Source organism: Haemaphysalis longicornis, unplaced genomic scaffold, assembly GCF_048455015.1.
Source record: "Haemaphysalis longicornis isolate Haplotype H1 unplaced genomic scaffold, Haemaphysalis longicornis Haplotype H1 scaffold_1, whole genome shotgun sequence".
NCBI classification, from domain to species: domain Eukaryota; kingdom Metazoa; phylum Arthropoda; class Arachnida; order Ixodida; family Ixodidae; genus Haemaphysalis; species Haemaphysalis longicornis.
In genome coordinates, this window is record NW_027526203.1 from 272586074 (window position 1) to 272605481 (window position 19408).

The 19408-nt window shown below is 48.4% G+C and overlaps 1 non-coding gene across 1 annotated transcript; it reads left to right on the top strand.

Moving 5' to 3' along the window:
- The first annotated feature begins 16774 nt into the window (after positions 1 to 16774).
- Trnas-cga (transfer RNA serine (anticodon CGA)) lies at positions 16775 to 16853 on the top strand. The gene has a single exon. It is a non-coding gene; the product is annotated as a tRNA-Ser (tRNA).
- Positions 16854 to 19408: the final 2555 nt, after the last annotated feature.

Here is a 19408-nt window from a genome sequence, read left to right on the forward strand (position 1 = left end):
GGTTTTATGGTTATTGCCGCGTCCGTGCAAGAGGCGAAATGGTCGCGGAAGTGAATGTTAGATATTAAAAAGGCCGCCATCCCATATACGCGTCGTATACCAACACGCTTCGGTAGAGGCGCCAGCTTTCGTCGGTAATGTGTTTTGAGCGGCAGAAAAGAAGAGACTTTTCTTCTCGTGGTTTTTCTGCTTTTCTCCTCTGACTCTCGCGCTGCATGCATAGCTGGGGTGCTCTCGTTTTAAAACTCTCTCACGCTTTCTTTTTAGAACTTTTGGTTCAGCTCGCAAAGTCTTTTTTATCGTGTTGCGTTTACCCACCTACTTTACTGGCTATTTTTTGTAAGTTTCTCCCTTGCATATGAATATAATCTTCTCCGTCCACGGAAGGCCCTGTCAAGACGTTTCTTGAATTTTCCCACGCCGCAGACGCCCACGAACAGCGCGCGCCCTCCAGTGGCGAGCTTTTTTGTCGGCCCGCGGTATGGACGAGTGCATGGCAAAAGCTTTCGGCGAAACGCCGGTGTGGCACTCCAACATGGTACATAAGCTAGATAAAGCCATCCAAGAGGATGGGCGCGGGAGAGGGATGCCGCAAGTGTTTCCCGTGCGACTCTGGCCACGTCGGCTGCAGGTCTTCTGTCGTGGTGTGTGAGCCGACGAGCACACATTTCCATTTCACATTTCCTTGACTTGGTGAGCTACGTGTTGTGGTTTACAAACGCCGCAGTGGGTGACGTGTCGTGTACCAAGAAGTGGGTTTCGCACTGAGAAGCCCACCAGACGGTACGAGGCGCGCGCACATAAATGCACGCTCATGTTCGCTACCATTTCGTTTTATTAGCAAGATTGCACATCCCATACCTCACTACAATATTGCTCGACGGGTTTACACAAAAATGACTCCGCATTTAATTAAAAGGACAGATTTAAAAAATTCCCCCGCACCTCCCCGAAGGGAATCGTGCAGAAATGCGAATGCATTGGGTGCACCGATGAGTGTGTTGCGAGTAATTAATGACGAGAGTGTGAACGTAATCATTTATTCATCAGCACCTGTTTGTGTTATCGTTGTACCTGACGGCCACAATCACTGCCTTGTGATCGCTAAAGTGCACGGTCAAAGGGTCTTTGAGAAGCATACGCGCGTCACAGTTTCGCGTAAAGACCAGATCAATGCAACTCCCGTGAATGGTAGTGGGGCACGTGTCGAAGCCGGCAGAGAGACAATGCATAGAGTGCCTGGTCACACGCCCGAGCGCGCTCCTCCTCTCCCCTTGCCCTCCGCTACTCCCGCCCGAGCTACCACCTGCTCCGTTTGCTAGGCGCGCCACAGCTGTTGCTAGGGGCGAGGAGGAGCGCGGAGAGATAACACCTGCGGGCGCACGCCGACGGAGCACGACAACCCCCGACTAAGAAATGCATTCGCATTTACGACGACGACGACGACGACGAAGGCAGAACTACGAGGCGCGCGCTCACGTGCGCTCGCGCTGGAGGTTTACGACGACGACGACGACGAAGGCAGAACTACGAGGCGCGCGCTCACGTTCGCTCGCGCTGGAGGAATGCAGGCGCACGCCGGCCAACGGAGCAAGACAACCCCCGGCTAATAAATGCATTCGCATTTAAAATTAACCCGGCTTCGTTCCTGTGTCGTATAACGTGCCAAAAGTCTCTTATGTCTATGAACTAGTAGCGATATATGCTAAACCGATTATAGACACGGCTCAGAATGAACGGAAAATCGGGCTATCTCCATTTAACTAGTAAAACATGGTGCAGCATTTCGCTTGTGTAATGGCACGGCCACGGCGACTCGAGCTTACCTGCAGTTTTTATGTTCCCATGAGTTCCCGACATTTCTTCTGATTTGGATGCTGTCGTACTGTCACAAGAACGAAACAGAAATGGCAGAAATTATTATCTATGGTGTTCGCCCATCTAAATCATTGTTGACTTCCATCAAGGCAAGTTTTTATTAACTTCAACTCTATAAAATAATGACGCATTGAAGCAACAATATTTCTAGTTCGAATCATTCCTATCGTACCAAACTTGCGTTTGTTTGTAACGACGTCTACAAATAGGTACGGTCGCGCTCACTATGACCTACACCGCTCATTAGTATTAAGACGATTATATCGTCAAAACAATGACTATGGGCATGTACGTTAGGAAGGCTTGATTCATTAGGACGTTGTTCTCCAAATGCGCACTTGGTCTTTAACCCCGGGTGCCAGACAAAGGTCATATAAAGCTGTGAATACTAATGAGCAATGCAGGTCATAGTGAGAGCGACTGTACATGCCGGCCGGTGGCGCCATTCGGAGAGTCTGCGAACGTGCTTCGGTGGGTCACCGTCTTTTAAGGCGAAACATCCGACATTGTCCATTGTTCATAGTATGATAATTACACGCGCCACGCGCCATCATCCAACGAAATAAATTTAACGGGAGACCCATTAATGGATAGTAAAGAATGCGTCAGCATCTCATCCGCCTCCACCGCGAACTTGTGGGCTCGGCCCGAAGAGCACGCGTATCTCCAGCATTACAAGCCCGCAACACGGCGTTTCTCGTACGCCCCTCGCACATCGTGCCCTTCTACCGTGCTTTGCGTCCTAACCACGACCGGTTTTCCATCTCGGAGGACACGCTTGCTCACTTAATTTAGTAGCGCCTTCGGCTGCATGTCGCTGTTTTGGTGTTACTCGGTGTCTGAATTTTGTCGCCTTCATTCCCATTCCACCCTCTTTCGCGCCAACTCAGCGCTGCACTCGCCTCGCACTCCGAGCATCCTCGATTTACCGGTAGCATTTCGTCTGGCGTACCCGCAAATTTTCCCGTCATTTTTTCGCGGGGCTACCATGGTTGCCAGACCAGGACTGCCCTCTGTTGATTAGCTCGCATCATCCGTAAAGGCCGCGGATCTGTCAGCCCGCTGGCGTACCCGCAAATTTTCCCGCCATTTTCCCCGAGACTCCCCGTGTCTCGGGTAGTCTGCAGACGATCTGGGACTGATAATCGAGAAGGCCCTCCATTTTAGAACGCGTACAGGCTGTGACGGGACGCGTCGGGAAGCGAACGCAGCGCCATCTCAGCCAACGCCGCAGCGGGATCGGGTTTCGGCTTGACCTGACCGCTCTCTCTGTTCTGTCGCTTTGTTCACGCATCGACAGCGCAGATTTTCGCAGACCTGCCCCATTTATTGCTCAGGTAATAATAAAATAGAAAACTGGCTCCTCGTGACTCCTCAGTTCGCCAGGGGAAGCAGTGAGCGTGGTGTTCGTCGGGGCTGCCGAAGTGCCTTGCGCCGTGTCTCATGAATCATGATGGAAAGTTCTTCGACCTTGGACGTACCGCCAGTTTCTGCGTCGTATAAGCGCCGTCCATTACGCAACTGCGCCAGAAACTCTGAAGTGCAGGACGTTTACAATGCAGGGAGGAGATCCAAACGCCTCGAACTTAGCGGTGCCACACTCCCAACTCGCGTACGCAAGCACTATGTAGCAGTACGCAGGCATCGCGGACGAAGTCTGGATGCTTTCGCTTTCAAGTCACGCAAGCGCAGGCTTCATTGCCCCGGAAATTTTCTATTTGAATAATTATCGCACGTAAATTGACGCGTGCAGTTTTCGCATCGTTATCGAATACTTTCCTTGGTGCCCTGTCCTCAACTCATCTCCTGATGCCCCCTCCATATGAAGACGCTGATTTTTTGCAAGCTCTTATTTTTTTTTAATTAAGAGTGGCTTGGAAAGTGTAGTGTGAGGTGGGGTTTGCTCAACCCCTTCCCAAAGATACTGCTGCCACGACCTGAACCAACCAGGCCCAACCACGACTACTTGATCGCCTATATTTCTTTTTTCTTCTTACCATTCCCCAAATACGGCCAAGTGGCCTCCCTGATCCCAACAGAAGCTGTTCAATTCAATTTCGTCTAATTGAGCGAAGTTTGTGTTATCATTGACATATTTGTTACTATACCACTACAGTGTTTTTGAAGGAATAAATGTTGTTTGCAACTTCCCTGTCCCTAATGTGTCTCCCACTGCCTAGAGACAATTGGTACTCCGGTGTCCCATCTGATCACCGTAACCCCCCCCCCCCCCCCCCTCCACCACGCGTGCTTCTTTGCCGGCTTTCGTCACAGGCAAACATGTCAATTGTTCCTTGCTTTTAAGTGCAGAGCACTTTGTGGGCTCACCTTGTCGTCGTAGCTCGCTAACGGTCGATGCAACTGCCGGATTCAGGAGGCGCAGCGAGATAACGGACTCAAGTAAAGCCTTCTGTACCGTCGTCAGGTAGTCGCGCTGAGGCTTCGAAAACCACGCGGTTTAAATAGTCATAACCGTTTGAACCTCGTGAACCGCTGGCACTTGTCATACATCTCCCCGTTGTTTAGCGCAAAGAAAACTTCAGGTACATTTCAGGCAAAATCTGTGTATATAACCGGCAGCCCCCGGGTTCACTTAGTTCGGAACGCTCGTTGGGTTAGTTTTTACGATAGTAAGCGAAAAAAGTGGCCGCGCAAGAAAAACAATGGCGCGTTCGAAATGACGCAGAAAGGTTCCAGCAGCGGAAGAAAAAAATAGCTCGTTCGAATGCCGCAGAAAGGCTCCAGCCGCGCAAAAAGCAAAATGACACGTTCGAAATGACGTAGAAAAGCTCCAGCCGCGCAAGAAAAAAATTGCACGTTTGAAATGACGCGAAGCAGCTCCAGCGTACGAAATTAAAGCGCAAGCACAGAAAGAGCAGAACTCCCGCTGGCGCAGTTTAATTCAGGCAGGGGGCGCGCGAGCACTGCGAAGGCGTGAAATTTGAAATGCATTGGGTGGCAGCTGTGAGTGGATATCGGCGCTGCAGCCCATTATGGCGAATCACTGCTCTGCATTACCGACAGCTTTAATGTGCTCTAAAATCTCGTACACAGGCGTGTTATTGTTTCGCTGGAGTCTAGACTGCAGCGTTCCCTATTACCGTCTTCCGTGTGTCTTCATAGCCCAGGCATATATATTTTTGAGCGGTGCTTCAGGTCTGAATACAACTATTTTATTGCTTGCCAATAAACCCCCACGAAACATTCGACGGTATGTTACGATCGCTACTTTGTACGTACTTTACGTTGTTTCGCATCGTTTCGCTTCGTTTCGCTTTCCTGGCGGCTAAAACACTTGTATTTCTTTTTGCTTCATAAGGGTCTGTATTTTCGCAGCAAGAAACCGTTGCGCTGCGCGTTTTAGGCCGCAGTATGGCATCACGCCACGGACACCGGAAGAGCTCGCGGAGAGTTGTTTGTGAGGGCTATATAAGAAGTTGCTGAAAGCACGCACGCTGCGCGTTCGCGCCTAAAAAAGGGGGGGAGGGGGGGGGAGGGGGGGGAGGGGGGGAAAGGGAGAAAACCTTGTTTTTACCAGCGTGTTCACCACGGGGCTAGAAGAAGCCCCGGAGCAGCAAGGGTTGAAAATTGATCGTGCCACACGCGATACCTGCACCGCTGGGAAATCCGCCAAGTGGCGAACTGCGCCCTACTCTGGCGTCTGGTTGCGGACACGTCGCTTAATATCTTTTTTTTTTTTTCCCTTTCATTGGTGGAGAGAATAGCAATAGAGAGGTGATAAACGAGAAAGAAACACAGGTAAAATATAATACAAACAGAGCAAGACCAGGACACAGAAACGATTCTTCTTCTTTTCTCCGCTTTTCATTTTCTATATACACATCTCAATAAAGCAGTGAAAGAAAAACAAAATCTAAAGCGGCCTTCATTGTGTTGTTTCAGTGATCACTGTTTCGAGTTCTCCATCCGTTCATCTTTTAGCTAAGCGTTTCCCCATTTTCGTGTTTGTTTCAGCCTTTCGCATTGATCAAATAACACCAGCGTAAACTCGGCAATGCAGTGGGTCCGGGGATACGAATGCGGCAGGGAGAGGTCGGTGGTAGCCGTCATGTCGTCCGTGCAGTCGGCAATCTTCGGAAACGCCAACGTTTCCGCGTCATGTGGCACCGTTGACGCGAGCACCTGAAAAACGCCCGAAACTGCGGGCACTCTGGAAATGCCCCGCCCCATGGGGCCGGCCGACGGACAGGGAGCGACGACAAGCTCGGGGGACGCCGCTGTCCGGCTCGGCAAGCGCGGCTTTCAACGATGCCGCAGTGCAGTACGACCCGCCGCCTTTCCTCTTGCAGGGGGGCAGCGAGCGGCGCCGTGGGAGGGACGCCGTCTTCTACGGACAGAAGCCGGACGTCTCATTCACGCTATTGCATCATGGGCGCATCACGCTCACTGCACTTGTGAGAAGCAGGCAAGACTTCGCCTGAGGCGCTCGTGCTCCGCAAAACAAAGACAGAACATTGAAAGGACGAAGTATCTTAGTATACACGTAGTCTTATTTCTCGGTAGACCCGCAGCTTGGTCTGATAGAACTATAAGAGTGGAGGTAACATATGAAGTGACGACGACATCGATACTGTGGTATCAGTATGGTACTTTCCTTCGCCTGCTTTACTGACAAGTCATAAGCAGGTGCACCGGAGAACTGAGTTTTCCTGAGTTTTCAAATACGTTTTCCTTAGTGGGCACTGCAGTGAAGATACCGTATCTGCACGGTTCTAACGCGCAGTAGGATTCAACACCTGGAAGCCACAAAACAACTTAGCGCCGATTTTATCGCGCACACGAAATAATGTCGTTAAAGGAGTACTGACACGAAATTTTCATGTTACACTTTTTTTTTCGCTGCTATGGGTGCCTACCACCCCACTAATCATAGAATGGCACATTAGACAGTCGATCGCAGCGTAAACAATCATTTACGGCGTCGTTTATTCGTGTTAGTTTCGGTTTCGATAAAACGGAACGCAGAGCGGCCGCCATGACAGGTGGGCGCCCCTGACGACACCATCCTTGTCGCATCGCTACCGACCTGGACGTGCGCGCCCAGACCGGCCCAGGTCTTCACCATACCCACGCGCCCGGCAACGTCACTCCCAAAACCATGACGTGTTACACACGGCGTAGCAGCGCCCGCCAACTGCAGCCACCGCGTCGGCTACGTCACAGGAGCCCCGACGTCGGCAATTTGAGGCAAGGAGCAGGTGATGTCATGCTGGACCTCTCTGGGCTTTCTCGTGCGGGCAAACGGTAGAATTGATTTAAAATATGTTATACTGAACGGTTACTGTTGAAACTGAAACTTGCTGGAAGATATCTCCTGAGTAAAAGGAAGCATTTTACATAGTTATCTCAGTTTTGAAATTTCGTGTGACTACTCCTTTAACAGACGCCTCAAAATTGCGCAAAATATTTTTTTGAACATAAATCCGCACACGCTGTTGGCAGCTAAAGCCCTTCCAAAAAAACGTAGGCGTTAGAATCATGCAAATATGGTAATTTCTGTCGGAGTGCCAACAAGTAATGCGTAATGCGTAAGTAATGCAAGTAATGCGTAAAAAATCACACCAAACTTTGGAGAAAATTGCATAAATATACAAAAATAGCCCTATACCTTAAACTGTCCTTGTCTTCTGGACATCGCTGTCTTTAAAGGCGTTGCTTACGGAGTGACCCCGAACTGTAGCTAATTCCGATTGAGACCTAAATTCGTTCCTGGTTTTCTTTATATCGCCCTGGTTATTTTACAAGAGTATGGGTGTGTGAACTCCGAAGAAATGGCAACAGTTGAGCAACCCCGGGCGTCATGTACGCGACACTATCCAATAAATATGCGCAAGGGAAACTTGGTCGGGGTTAGTCACCGAAACCCCTTCTAGCTGTTTTATTCCAGTAGGTGATATGTTAAGACCCCAGTGAAAAATAGGCCTTCGAAATTAATCTGCACTCAGGCTTTTGTAATATCTCGCGCATGAGTATAGTTAGCTAAGTGTAGCCGGAGCGTTAATCTACCCCCCCCCCCCTCTCCCCTACAGAAACTAACGACATTGAATAAGGACACGACGTGTATGAAGATTCTCGTCCTATATTTGTTGATCTATCTTTTTTTATAATTATGCTATAAGGCAGCGTCGTGTGAGGAAACACCCAATTCACGAAGCGCGCTGTAATAGGAAAGCTGGAACAGCTAGACACACTGGAACTGCCTTTTAAAATATCCGCCTGAACTTGGCATCACCGCTCAGCACTTAACAAGAACATCGCAAAGCCAAGCAAAACTTAGTAAGGCCTAGCCAAAGCCTAGCAAAGCTTAGCAACACCGGAAGAAGCAAGATCGACCCCCAGCTCCGCTGTCTTTTCCTTTTTTTTAACAGCGAAACTGTTCAGCAATTCGTAAGTTTTTCGTGCCCGCAGTTAAAAATACCGCGAAATTGCCGAGCGCGCGCACGTGAGCGCGAGCCTCGCGGCGACCGCCGAGCAGTTAACAAAACCAAGAGAATGCCTAGCGCTCGTGTGTGCGTGCCTAGCGCCAACCGCCCATCGTCCAATGCGCACGTTCGTCGAGCCAAGCATACCCACTGTACGAAATCACCTCAAGCCCAGCGGCGCAGCTTTGCCATTCCGCTTCGAGATCTGGCAGTTGCTCATCCCAGCCAACTCCTCTCTCGCATAGGCGCTGAAAAAGCACTTTAGCTCGTACCACAAAAGGCGCCCCTAATCCCAAAGGTCGTACACTTCCACAGGGAACTGAGCCGAGCCGACAGGTTCAGGTAAACAAAGGTCCGGAGTCGGGATAAACACAAAGGCGATGGAGAAGCTAATGTACTCAGGAATGCCAGCTGTACAGGGAATCGCAATTCTGGTTCGAGCCGATTGTTCCAAATGGTACTCTTTGCATTCTTAATTCCTCGATATGTGGCAGGGCATCCGGGAATAGTTTCCGGCAGACCCCTGCGTGCTACAAAGCGTCGAAGGGCCAGCAGCCATGAAGACAAAATACAAGTTGGGTTTATTAGAAAGACTGCTTAGTCCCGATAACAGTGATACGAATATCATCGCAATCTTCGAACAAATAACGGATATATTAAAGAAAAGGTTTGAAGGAGTCGCGACCCCTTAGCCAATTTCCTGCAACTTTTCAATGACGTCACGGAGCCTTGTTTGTGCGATTGGCGGCCGCCTAACTGACCTGTCGCGACGACACATGACTGGACGTCTGTAATGGGGCCTCTAGTTCCATTTGACCGCATCACTTGAATGTTAACGTGCAGTTAACGCACTGAAAATTGTTTTATTGTTGGCCCGTATGACGTCATTCTTGCTCACAACACGTCACTGTGGCGCAAAATTTGAAAGTTTTTAAATACTTCTTGCTTTTTTTTTTTTTTTCGTTAAAAAAAAAAACATCTTTTGTGGTTCTAATGGAGCTGAGTGAGATACTGAATCCTAGTTCTTTCGAATTAAACGAAGTTGTATTTTCTCTTCATGGCTCTTTAACACTCAAACCCCAATGCTACAGCTGCCTGGACAGCACATGGGCTCCTGGACTGAGGAACCACTCTCGCATTATTGCGTAATAAAGTTCTCTCTCTCTCTCTCTCTCTCTCTCTCTCTCTCTCTCTCTCTCTCTCTCTCTCTCTCTCTCTCTCTCTCTCTCTCTCTCTCTCTCTCTCTCTGAGCAGCAGCAGCCCACTAGGTGGGAGACTCTCCAAACATCTCTGGGTGTGACGTGGACGTTGGTTGTGTGGGCTCTTCTGCACGCTCCCGCTCCATCCACAGGAATCGCCTTAAATAATCCCCATCCACCCGAAATTTTTGAGTAGATGACCTGATTAGGACCTTGGGATAACACCCAACCAATTATTTTATGCCAAGAGGATTTTTCGACGTCTTTTCGGGAACAAGAAGAGAACGCCGGAATCGTCTCCTTGGACCAACGCCAAAGCCGCCCGGCTGCCGACCAAGTGCGGAGGCTCCCCGCGCCGACGCCACGACAGCCGCGGTGCTACAATGAAGCCGTTTCAAAGAGACAAGAACGACGAGCCATCGACTTCAAGAACTGAAGAGATGGAGACCGAAATCTCTGGTGCTGTGAACCACGTTGAACAGAACGACGCTAGAGAAACCCACGCCGCGGAGATCGGCACCAACATGTACCTGCAGAGCACCGAGCCACGCAGAAACGAGCCCTACGACCCATCATGGAATCAAGCCGTAACAGGAGAACAAAGCAAGCGCTTAAAAAAGAACTCAAGGCGAAAGCTACAGCTGAAAGCGGAGCCACGTTGGCCGCCCCGGCGGAGAAGACGGCGCCGAGATTCAACGTCGCTTTCAAGAGAAGAACCCCGAACCTGCCCAAGGAAGACTTCAAAATTATCATTCGACCGAAGAAGGGGCTACAGCTGAGCTCCTTCACGGTGCCACAACTCACACAAGCCATCGCCAGGGCCTGTCCCAGCGGAATAAAGAACCTCCAAGACGCCATAGTTCGCCCCAAGTGGACGTCAAACATCATCCTGGTGAGCACGCCTACGCAAGACGCTGCCAACGAGCTTAGAAACCTGCAGAGCCTATACATCGGTGGCAAGAAGTATGATGTCGTGTCGTACGTCGCTTACTCAGAGCACGAGGTCAAGGGAGTCGTGCACGGCTTCGAGCCAGGTACCTCTTCGGCAGAACTATTAGCAGGACTGAGAGTGAGAACCCTCGATACCAAGATCGTTTTTGCACGCATGCTTGGGAAATCTACGACCGCTCTCATCACCTTCGAGGGAAATACAGTGCCGAGGGCGGTGTATTTCTATGGCGGTGAGATGACGTGCTACTTGTATAAAGCTACCAGACTGGTTTGTCAAATATGTAGAAAGACCGGACATCGAGCGGACGTATGCCCCGAACCCGACATCAACATTTGCGCACGCTGCGGAGAAGAACGCCCCAACGAAGACCACAGCTGCTCGCCACGGTGCGCGTTGTGTAAAAAAGGACATCTTACTGGCGCAAAAGAGTGCGAGCTGAAATTCAGAAACCCAAGAATACCCCCGGGCAACAGGAGCAAGCCTGCCAATCAACAGAAGCAACCCAGGTGGTTCGACGACGAATGGCCCGAGCTCCAAGGACGCCAAGTGCAAGAAGAAACACAACCAGCTGACCGCACCCCCCAAACGAGGAAGGAGGATGCCCTACAGAAGAAGAGAAGCAAAGAAGCCGTCAAACGGGTGAGCTGGACAGGTGTAGCCTCCCAGGACCTCAGGCAGTCTTTACAAAAATCAATTAAAACAGATGAAATAAACGAACTGAAGAAACTCATCCTAGACATTAAGGCAGAAAATGCTATGCTAAGAGAGAAACTAGAAAAATACGAACGCGCACAACATGACACAGGCTCTACCACTACAGGCTTTCAGAATCCCAGAGAACAGTCGAGTGCAGACACGTCAATGTGGCAACAACTTCAAGACTTTAGAAAGGAAATGAGAGCCGAAATCAGAAGGTTGATAGCGGAAATGGTAATCTCCAGGACAAGTCCCAAAAAATCTAGCAAGAGGAAACTATCGAACACACAAGGCAGTAAGACCGTCAGGCACATCGTAATGCAGGAAAATTCAAACATGAGTACGGAGGAATCGGAAAGCGACGACGATATAGTCGCAGTGTACGGCACTAACCATGACGCCTAAATTGAAAAACACGCAAGAACAATTAGTGATATGGCAGTGGAACTGCAGTGGCATTAACAAGAAAACAAATCTCCTGGAAGCCTACATAGACAAGAAGGACATCAAGCCCGACATTATATGTATTCAAGAGGCAGGATGTCTTACCAACTTAAGGGGCTACAATAGAATTGATACATCCAAAGACACCAGGGTGTCTACGTACGCTAAAAAAGACGTAACATGCAATAGATACGATCTTTCTACGAAATCCCCGTCTGCCGTTCTCGTCGAAGTAATACCTATGCAAAGGAAATGTAAGAGCTTCTTTGTTCTCAACGTATACAGCCCACCGTCCAGCAACAAGGAGAACTTCGAACCGCTCTTTAGAGAAACAATGAATATAGTCGCCAAAAATAACGTAATCCTTCTCGGGGATATGAACGCCCCGCACAAAGAATGGAATTATAACTTTGACTCTGCCAAAGGAAAAAATCTTGTCAATGCAATGGAGGCACTTAACCTGCACACGATAAACGACACAGCCTTCCCCACTAGAACGGGTAACAACCGCAGTGTGGATACGTGCCCCGACCTAACAATAGTTCCCGACATGGATGGCCTCACCACCTGGCTTAATACTAAAGAAAATCTCGGAAGCGATCATGACATCATCGAAGTGAAGACATGCTCAGACAACTACAGAAGAAGGCCCAGAAAACAAAAGATGACCGATTGGAACGCTTTTCGCGAAAAGCTAGGGGCCCTCGGTGACATACAAGAAATAGGCGCCTGGTCCGGCAACATCAAGGAAGCCTTTCATAAAGCAACCAAAGAGTACGGACAGGAGAACGAATACTTGTGCGTTGACAGCTACCTGATCAGTCTGTGGGACAAGAAACAGAAACTGTACAAACGATGGAAGAAGAAAAGACACAATAAGAAGCTCAAGCTTCGCATCAGAAACTTAGACAAACGGGCCAGAGATCATGCCAGCAAGCTCGCAAACCAAAACTGGAACGATTTTTGCGAATCGCTTAAAGGCACCCTGAACACCTCCAAAACATGGGCTATTATCAAGGGCATGTTGAACCCCGAAACAAGAAGGAGAGAAACGAGTCACCAACTCATCAAAGTGGCTCACGAATTCAAAGGTACTAACAACGAATTGATTTTGGCTGTTAAAGAGCGATTTGAACTGGGTCGAAACATCCCACCGGTACGCAGGAACTATCAAGGTAGCCCCAATGACTTACTTGATAGAGAAATCTCGAAGGAAGAGCTACAACAGGCTATATTGGCCAGCAATAAAAAAAGCGCCCCTGGTGCAGATGGAATAACAAACAATATGCTAAGAAACTTAAACGATGCTCAGATGGAGGCCCTGGCCAAATACATAAACGATTTGTGGCTCGAAGATCGACTACCCCCTCAATGGAAACACTCCACGATAACAACTATACCCAAGCCGGGGAAACCCCTTGAAATAAAAAATCTAAGACCAATTTCTCTTACCTCATGTATCGGCAAAATCTACGAAATAATAATTACGACAAGACTTCAAAAGTACATAGAAGAACACCAACTTTTTCCGGACTGCATGATCGGTTTCAGGCAAGGACTGTCCACTCAGGACGCCTTTCTACAGTTAAAACACGATATCATAGACAACGATAACGACCAATATCAAATCATCCTCGCACTGGACCTCAAAGGCGCCTTCGACAATGTATCGCACGAGTCTATCCTTAAGGCCGCCGAGGAGACACAGTGCGGGGAAAGAACATACAATTACATTAGAAACTTCCTATCAGACAGAACAGCAACAATCGGCATAGGCAACACTCGATCCGACCCCTTTAAGGCACCAAACAGAGGCACGCCCCAGGGATCAATTATCTCGCCTCTTCTGTTCAACTTGACAATGATCAAAATTGCTAAGAAACTGGAAGAACGTGAAGAAATTGGAAAAGTCATATATGCCGACGACATTACTATCTGGACGAAAAGCGGAACATTGCAATCTAAATTAGATCTGCTTCAGGATGTTATCAACGACCTCCAAGATCCGATCATAAAAAATGGCTTGAAATGCGCCCCTGAAAAATCCGAACTCATCAGGCTAAGGTCGACGAGAAACAACATCCCTCCAGGCAGCATTATACTGGATGGACAGAACATCCCTTTCCGCCCCGCAATAAGAATACTAGGCATGGTCATTCAGGAAGACAATAAAGCCACAAATACTCTCAACAAGCTTGGCAAGACGGCTCAACAGCTGGCCAGAGTAGTAAGAAGGATTACAAGAGCTAGGAAGGGCATAAGAGAGGAGGACACCCTCCGCCTTGTTCAAGCCCTCATAATGAGCCGCATTGCATATAGCCTCCCCTTCCACCGGATGGACCACAAACAAGAGGAAAGGGCCGATGCCATAATAAGAACAGCTCACAAGACCGCTCTAGGCCTACCAATTTACACATCCAACGAAAAATTCCTGAAGCTTGGCGTACACAACACCTTCAGGGAAATCAAGACTACGCTATTAGATGCCCAGAAAGAACGCCTCCTCAAAACCAGAACGGGCAGAGAAATTCTCAGAAGATCTGGACAGGAGGTTCATGCAGCCTTCATTAATAGGATGGTTGATTTAACACCCGCTCAAAGACACTGTATCAAGACCTCTCCAATTCCCAAGAAAATGGACCCCACTCACAATAAGGGCAGAAGATTGGCAAGAACTCGCTACATCCGAAAAACATATCAGGACAATCCAAACGCAATCTACACCGATGCGGCCGTAAACAAGCAAGGCAATGCGTCAGCCGTAGCTACCAATGAACAAGGGAAGATGCTGGATTTCATCATTACCAAACAACTAAATATTCAAGAAGCAGAAACTGCTGCCGTCATACTAGCAATCAGATGGGCTGAATTCAAGAATAAGGACTCAATAATTATCACTGACTCGACCAGGGCCATAAGGAACTTCATCTGCGGCATCGTCCCAAGGAATGCTGAAAGACTTCTCCCAAAAATTCTAAAACAGAACCACACACTTGTCTGGACTCCCGCCCATCAGGGGCTAGAGGGTAACGAGGCGGCCGATTCTCTTGCGAGGACTACCATACACCGCAGAGACCCGGAACATTCGTACGCCCTCCCTGCTTACTGTCAAGGCACAGACAAATTAGCATCCTACAGGCTTCACCGAAGATCAATGCCTACGCCACACCCCAGCCTAACTGCTGAAGAAGCGAGAAATCTTAGAAAAATACAGACAAACACCTACTTACATAAGTCCAGACTATCACTTATGTTCCCAGAAAAGTATAATGAGGACTGTAAGCAGTGTCACCAGAAGGCCGATCTATTCCACACAGTCTGGAATTGCCCAATTACTTGGGACAAAAATACCCACCAAACCTCATTAGAGTCCTGGGAGGAAGCCCTGTCCAGCCCGGACCCTGCACAGCAGCTTGCGCTGCTTAGTAGGGCCAGGGATGGCCAAATAGCTTCTGGGGTCCTGGAATTTGGATCCCACCCTTGATCTCTCCCCCTTTTCCCTCACCCCTTTTCACCAAATAAAGTTTACTACTACTACTACTACTCTCTCTCTCTCTCTCTCTCTCTCTCTCAAACCGAGCAGGCGCGGAGGTGTTTCTTCTGCGCCTCGACGAAACACAACACACAGTCCTGCCCGTCTCCCCTCCCGCGAGAAGATAGGCCAAAGCCGGGGAGCTGCTTTCGTTGTACATCGTGGGGGCACCAGTCAAAAATATGTAAAAGTAAAGTGAGGTGCCTTCACTGCAGCAGACGCCATCCCTCTTCGGTGTGCAACCCCGACTGATAGCTGCCCTGATCGGAGCAGGAATAGCTAAATACCTGCATATTGCCTTGAACATGTGTACTACATGCCTCAACCCGGCTAACAGTAACATCGCCAGACTTCATTAAAGATCGTTCTGTCCCTCCCTCCCTCCCTCCCTCCCCCCCCTCCCCCCCTCCCTCCCTCCCCCCCCCCCCTCTCTCTCTCTCTCTCTCTCTCTCTCTCTCTCTCACACACACACACACACACACACACCAGCCTGTCATTCGAACGAAGTCCAAGATAACGAAACTCATTGTTTTTATGTAACTCAGTTTTCGAGAAACAGATAACACCCACTTAGGGAAATTTGCCAACATTTCGGCGACCGCCCGGCAGTTAAAAAAACCCAAGAAGATACCGAGCTCTCCTGCGTGCGTGCCTTGCGGCGACCGCCCAGCGTCCACGGGGCACGCTTGCCAAGCCAAGCCAAGGCCACTTAAACAATCTTGGAGATTAGCCAAGATTGGTAAAAAAAAAACCTAGCGTTCGCCGTAATCGTGGACACTTTCCCTGAATGAGAAAGACACGTCATAGATGTTGTCCGCTGATTATCCCTTCCAAAAAAAGGAAGGAAGCTCACACCTACAGCAACAATGATGGATTAAACGTCTTTGCGGAAACGAAGAAGCAAATCGGCTGCAATCGCGGACTTAAACCTTCGGGATGGTCATGAAGGTTGCGTACAGCTTCGCTATCTTTAAGTCTTACGCGTTAGTGTGAGCTCCCTTCATTGTTCTTTTGCAACTATACACCTATTTCACACCCTTTCAAAACCCTGAAGAAAACTGAGGGTGTTGAAGTCGGGTAACACCGTTTTTGCCACATAATAATGGTGTACAGCTGTAAATTAGGGCGTTGGATCGTAATAAAAAGGGCTTAATGAGTTTCCGACATTCTTATTCCACTTATACTACACCTTGTTTTGGCGTTAAGGGTGTAAAAAGGTTTAGTTTGCACGCTGACAGTGTTTACACCGCTTTCTTCAATACGTCCGCACGCGGGCGTCAGCATTTGGCTTTTCTTCAGGCTTGCTCCACATGTCAGAAGACCCGCAGGTCGTTCATTGACCAGCATGCGGAACCTTCTAGTCCAACGAGGTGCAGTTTTCGGGAAGAGGCAGCGTTGGTGCGCCGCGTTTATGCGGCGCAGCAGTCATCCACCGGAGTGGCTGCACCTCTTCGATGCGTGTATCAGCTTGCCTGAATTTGGAAATGGCACCGATTTTTGTCATACACCTCTTCGATGCGTGTATCAGCTTGCCTGAATTTGGAAATGGCGCCGATTTTTGTCATACTGGCGTGCTCACTGTTAGTTTAACTAAATTTTTCATGTATTAAAGAATCACTGTGCTTGTCGCGCAGTCGTGGCCGAGTGGTTAAAGCGTTGGACTCGAAATCCAATGGAGTCCCTCACAGATTCGAATCCTGTCGGCTGCGGGTTTTAAAGACGATAGTCTTTCTTGGGCTACTTAAACCCAGAAATTTTGGTCTGTCTGTATGTCTGTCTGTCTGTCTGTCTGTCTGTGACTCGATTCAGCCACCCGGCCAAAGCAAAACAATGCCTGCGCAATAGTCTTATATAGTCACAGCTAAATCTACCCGTCTATGTGCGGTGTAATGTTCATACTTGTCAACATTGTTGAAGAAGAACAAGACATTACGCAAATATGAGACAACAAATCAATACAGAAGTGATATTTGCAGTGTTCCTTTATAAAAAAATCAAACATGCTTGACTTTTGCGAAGTTAAATACTTCATCAACTGCAGAAAAAGAATTCACTCCGCCGTCGCCTGCTGTCGCCCGCGCCACTATAGCTTCCGGCGCCATTTTAAGAAATCAACCGGCAACAGTTACGCAAGGTTCCACTAGATAGGTTCCAAGTTCTGCTTGCAACGCACGTGGAGTAGGGAAACGCGGTTCTATAAACGTTGAAGTAGGGCGCCTCGATTAACGCGCGTCTTCGCCGTACGGCAGCGTTTGCATCGAGACACCCGTTTTGGAGCAGTGGAACGCGGGAAATTTAAAATGATTTAAGCAAACCTTTGGCGTCTTTACCTTGGGAGGAGCGTGACGCAAGAGGAACAACATGAGAGGTGAGCGGGAAAGCGAAGGGAGGCATTTACTTCGCAAAAGCCGATAAAGACTATCGTCTTTTGACGGCATTTGCAACGAAAGGAGCAGATACGCGGCCAATTTTTTTGTTTTAACCGATATACACCTGATTGATCGATTACAAGGTTTAACGCGCCGACGCTACACAGGCGATGAGGTGCGCCGTAGTAGAGGACTCCGTATTAATGTTCACCTCCCGGTGATCTCTAACGTGCGGCGAAATCTCTAACATACGGCCGTTTTCGCTTTCCGCCTCCATCAGAAACGCGGCCGCTGCGGCCTGGAATCTAACCCGCGTCCTTGGGCTCAGCAGCAGAACGCCTCAGACACTGAGCCACCACGGCGGGTACGGATAAACAATGCAGTTCAGATTGGTTGGCCGGATGTGCCGACATTTTGTTTGTTTCGCGAATTCGAATACAATGCAGTCTTTCACAATATCTTGGTATGGAGTTCTGGTACGAGGAATGCTCCGTCCAGGGTGTCCTCAAAGCTATATGATTTTGTGGCTTCTCCATTCCTCGTTTGCAGTCGAGCAGGAACTACGACTTTTGGGGCGCACAGCTGAGACCGCATTCCTTGGCGTAAGAGTTCACCATGTCGGCAGCTGACTCGATCCGTGTAGATAAGAAAGAGTTCTTTTTGGGAAATTCAGGACGAAGAAAAGAGAAAAAAGATACGCGCGCATCATCGTTAGGCCTAATGTTACATTTGGTGTTTATTATGTCGTTAACAGGTATACCCTCAGATTGACATACTGAGTTTGGCGTTTACTGGCACATTGTTACGCCCAACGTTAAAGTTGCGTAAAGTTAAGGCTGAATATAGGATGAACAATATTCTCAGATATCCACTCAAGGGGATTGGCCAATGACGATGACAGCGGCCTTTAGAGGCTCATGACCGATCACCCAATGTCCATAGCCTGCTACGTAATATACACACCCGCATATGTTCTGATGCTTCTGCATTCGTCACACGTATACGCAGATTTAAGGACACCGTTGTTCCCATTTCCCCTGTTCTTCAACTTCCGGGTATTCATTGTAGTCAGATATGTCGTGCCAGAGAAAATAGCCTCTATTTAAAGGGCTTCGCTTCAGCAGAAATGATGAGGGTGGTTTCAGAACCGCTTGACTCGAACAGAGAAGGAAAAGCAGAGTAGGCATTACAATGTTGCACGAACTGGAGCATCTTCTCCCCTGAGACAATCGTAAAGCGCTGTTCTGTGCTTCATAATAATAATAATCAATCAATCAATCAATTAATCAACCTTTATTATAGTGCCCAGGAACAGCCGAAGCCTTGGTGCTGGCGCACTGAGAAAAAAAAAGAAAAAATGCCGCATTGAAATACATCAGCGGCTGACACATATAAAACCAGGAAAAAATGTGGGTGAATGAAATACCACAGAGAAAAAATTAAAAGTGGCATCCAAACTACATTATACGAAGTTATGGTACATTGCACAAACACAGCGTACAATGACCATAGCAATCGGCTGAAGCATCAATTACACAAAAACGTATGAAACAAAGTACAGGAAATGTTTGTAACTATTCACATAAACTGGTAAGTTATAGAAACATTTGTTTCTATAACATTTGGTTCGCCCGGGCCACTTAAACATATGTATGAAGAGTTGACTACACAAGTGTAGCATAGTACATACAACGATTACGCCCGCAGCACTAACATATATGAACATATGAACAACATATGAACAACATATGAACACTAACATATATGAACATATATGAACAACATATATGAACAAATGAGAACAGACTCTGTGAAAACAACATACACATGCGGAAAATAACTGAAGAACACGAGAACTGTCGAAATGAAGTTAGTGCGCCACGGTTAACAGCCCG